Source organism: Trachypithecus francoisi, unplaced genomic scaffold, assembly GCF_009764315.1.
Source record: "Trachypithecus francoisi isolate TF-2019V2 unplaced genomic scaffold, Tfra_2.0 Lachesis_group21, whole genome shotgun sequence".
Taxonomy (NCBI): domain Eukaryota; kingdom Metazoa; phylum Chordata; class Mammalia; order Primates; family Cercopithecidae; genus Trachypithecus; species Trachypithecus francoisi.
Genome location: NW_022681467.1, coordinates 38,948,914 through 38,952,799, shown reverse-complemented (window position 1 = coordinate 38,952,799; position 3,886 = coordinate 38,948,914). Strand labels below are relative to the sequence as shown.

Genomic DNA, 3,886 nt, shown 5'->3' with positions numbered 1-3,886 from the left:
TTCCTGAGGCCTCTGCAGAAGCCCAGCAGATGCCAGCATCATGCTTTCTGCACAGCCTATGGAACCGTGAGTCAATTAAACCTCTTTTCTTTATAAATTGCCCAGGCTCAGGCATTTCTTTATAGCAGGGCAAGAATACACTAATACAGCCACCATGGGCTAATACAGCTTCTTATCAGAAGTTTGAGAACGTGAAGGTAAGAGGGAACATTCTGCCGTGCTGGACTCTGGCAGACCTGCTGCTTCAAAGTCCACCTGACTGTGGCAAGTTAACATCTGTGTCACAGGAAACTTCCTGAGAACCCAAGGAATAGCAGCTAGGAGCCCTCTGGGGCATCAAGCAGGCACACACTACCCTGGTATAGGGCTGAGCCCACCACCTGGTATAGGGCTGGGCTCTCCCTGAGCCCAGGGAGAGATGTTCTTGGTATTGGATGGGGCACTGAAGGAAGTGTGTTCCCTTTGAAAGTTGGGTTATACCTTAAATACAGCATGTTCAAGATGAAACTCAGAATCGCTCCCTCTTCCTTACTCTTCTCCAAGGGAGTAGTGAAGCCAGAATCTTAGCTGTGATCTTCCTTCTTAATCCCCATATCCATTCCATCAGCAAATCCTACCTATTGTCTTCGAAACCTGTCCACTTCTTTCACTCCATGTCTACTACCATCACTCTTGTCCCAGCCATCATCATCTTTCTCCAAGAGTCTAAGACTAGACAAAGGGCTTCTCATTAGTTTCCATGACTCATTCTGCCCCATTTAACTAATTTTCCTGTTTAGCTTTCATGAGGAAAGGAGAGAAAATGCATTTTTTGGTATCCATTATATTTCAATTCTTTAATTCATTCAATAAATATTTGTGAGTACTACATGCAACAAGCTCTGTTTTAGGTCTGGCAAACTGGGACATGCAATCTTCCTGTCTCTCGTGCTGTTGAGTGTTATCTTGGAACCATCTCCAATTTCAGAGTCTCTGTTCTCCGTTAAGTGATAATCATTGGGATTTTTTTTAGACGGATAATCTACATCAAAGCTTAACCATTTTATTTTTCATGGGTGATAAAAATTTCAAACAGAAAGAGAAGTTTGGAAAGCAAAAAGACCAAGGACTTGCCACCCAATATGAACAGATGAGCACATTTAATCCTATTTGCGTGAAATCTTTCTCAAAAGATAAGTCAGATGCTTCTCTTATTGCTGAAGTCCCCTTTGTGCTTCTCCTGATCCCATTCTCCCATTCTTCCAGCTGGCCACTCCCCTCAGGTTGATATATTCTTCCTGCATATGCTTTAATATCTAAATTACATATGGATGTATTTATAACCTCTCTCTTTGAATTTGTGAATTTAAAAAATTAACATAAGTGATGTCATGCTATAAATATTCTGCAACTTGCTTTATAAAATTCAAACATTGTACTTTAGAAATCAATCCATGCTGATAATATAGATCAGGTATATCCATTTTAATGGCTGTATAGTATTCCAGCTTATGAAGACATCACAATTTGCCTCTGCATTTCTCTCTCTCTCTCTCTTTTTTTTTTTTTTACTGTTGATAGATAAGTAGGTCTTGAATTTATTTTGCAAACAAGCCCTCTTCTATCTATCTTTTCATTTAGGAGGCCAAAATCAGAGTCACCTTGACTTCAAGGACTCTGTTTTCTTAGTCTCCAGGTCTCTGTGTTTCTCTGTTGAGAGCTATTTAAGTTGGTACTATTTTTGATGACAGATGATGCTGTGGTAAATATTTTTATTCTTCTCTCCCTGAGCACATACATGGGATATTTGTATATTTTCAATCTTTACCAGATACTGACAAATCACTGTTCAAAGAGGTTAGCTTGTGATATGGTAGGAAAGCTCTAGAATTGAGAACCAGGAGACTTGGCCATAGTCCAGTTCTGGTACCAACTCCCAGTGTGACTGCAAGCTTTCCCTCCCTTCTCCAACTTTGAGATGAAGATCCGGACCAGAAAATCTCTACATTTCCTTCCTCCTGAGCTAGTGAAAGAAATGTTTTGTAGAAAGGTCTTCTCCCCTGGGAGTGAAAAATCTCCCCAAGGTGGGATTGCTGTAAACCCTAGAGAAGGGTTTATTGCATAAGGCGGTTGCACTTTTTGAGTTCCTACCAAGCGTTGGGCATGGTTGTTTTGCACTTACCTGACTCAGGAGATTAACCTGTCTTCCCAGGACCACAGAGCTGAGAAGTATCACAACTTGGACTTGAACCCTGGTCTGAGAGATTCTAAAGCCCTAGTTCTATTATCATACAAGTTGTTTCTGCTTTGTGACAGGGCAAGTTATTTTCCAACACCCCTATCTGGACTGTTGCAATGGCATTATCCTTGGGAGTCTCAGTGGGTAGACACTGTAGATACCAAGGAGACTCTGCTCTGTGCAGAGACTGAAGCCCAGGCCCTGCCCAGAAATTCAGAGCTGAGCCTTTAGACATAAGGAGCTAGGCTAAGAGAGAGCCCTCCTTTGGAGGGAAGATAAGGAACAAATGAGGCTGACCCAGAGGCTGAGGACATCGCAAAGAATGAACTGTGAAGGCATTTATTCTCCCACTACAGCTAATGAACCAGTGAGGAAATGGCATCAATAAGAAGCAAATTAAACATCAGCTCTAGTTAATTCGTAAGCACAGCTGCCTGCCTTCCTGTGTTCAATTTCAGACTCACATTATGAATTGCCTCCCTGGAGAAACTTAACTCCCTCCCCCCTGCAAAAAGGCCTTGAGCCAATAAACCAACTTTTAATGGAGTGGCATCTTTCAATCAAAGGACAGCAACTTATCTCTGGGTCCTAGCTCTGTGGTGACACAAACTCTCTGAGCTGCCCAATCTCATTCAAGGTTAATAATTAAGGTATAATTGAAATGAAATTAATTGCAATAAATGTGTAATTAGCACAGCCATTGATTAAGGACATTTGAAACACGGTCTGTGCATAAGACATTGATTGCCATGCTTTCTTGGATAAATGTAATTGCAATGATATCTTTTGTTACTCTAGAAGGTCTTTTCTTGTGTAATGAATTTCTACAGGAAGGACTGGCCTTGAAGCCATCAGGCTTCCTGAAAATCAGAGATATAAAGAGAATATTCCAGGCCCCAGTCCTGTTGAGCATGAGCTTTTTTGCCGAGATTTCCAGTATGATTTGTTTCAAGGTGGCTCCCTAGCCTATACGGCACCTTAGTGCAAGAGGAAAGAAGACATCCTTTCTGTTGGGACGACCCAGCCCAAACCAGGATACACAGCTTGGTAAGTAGAATACTGGCTGGACTTGAACTCTCACTGTTCAATTTAGCTGGTACCTTCGTGCAGTGAACAACTTTTACAGCTATATGTAGCAGACTTGGTATCCTTTTCCATGTAGGAGGAGTCAGGAAGGCAAAGCCAGACCTTTTGGTTTGAACTTGCCCCAAGAGCAAAGCCTACAGGTCTTGATTCCCCTCCCAGCTTTCTCTAGCTACTTGACTGATTGGATGCTATGCCGAAATTGACATTTGGAGTTCTGGTACTTCAGAAGTAGCCACATGGGAAAGAGAGTGAGACTGGGCTAGGTGTGGCCTGGTGGAGTGTGGCGTAATTTGGCACAGGATTGAGCAGTGGGCAGTCCGTGGTCTTAACCACACTATCAGAGGGGGCACAGTGACCTCAGGTCAATCAGGCTGGTATTCACATGCAGGGGTCAGATGTGGCAGGTGGGCAGGACTTGCCAGAGGAGTTGGTGGGCAGCAGTGCTGGAGGTCGCTCGGGTGCTATATATTGTAACCCCCACTAAGTTACAAGGTGGGACAAGTGCTTCGAAGGTGTGCTGGGCACCTTCTGTTTGCCCCTCTAGATCTATGCTGTACTGTCCCCTTCTCTTCTCTGTGTCCT

General features: G+C 43.1%; 1 non-coding gene across 1 annotated transcript; it reads right to left on the bottom strand.

The window, feature by feature from the left end:
- Positions 1-1,548: 1,548 nt before the first annotated feature.
- LOC117069151 lies at positions 1,549-1,675 on the bottom strand. The gene has a single exon (XR_004431401.1).
- Between the last annotated feature and the right edge of the window lie 2,211 nt (positions 1,676-3,886).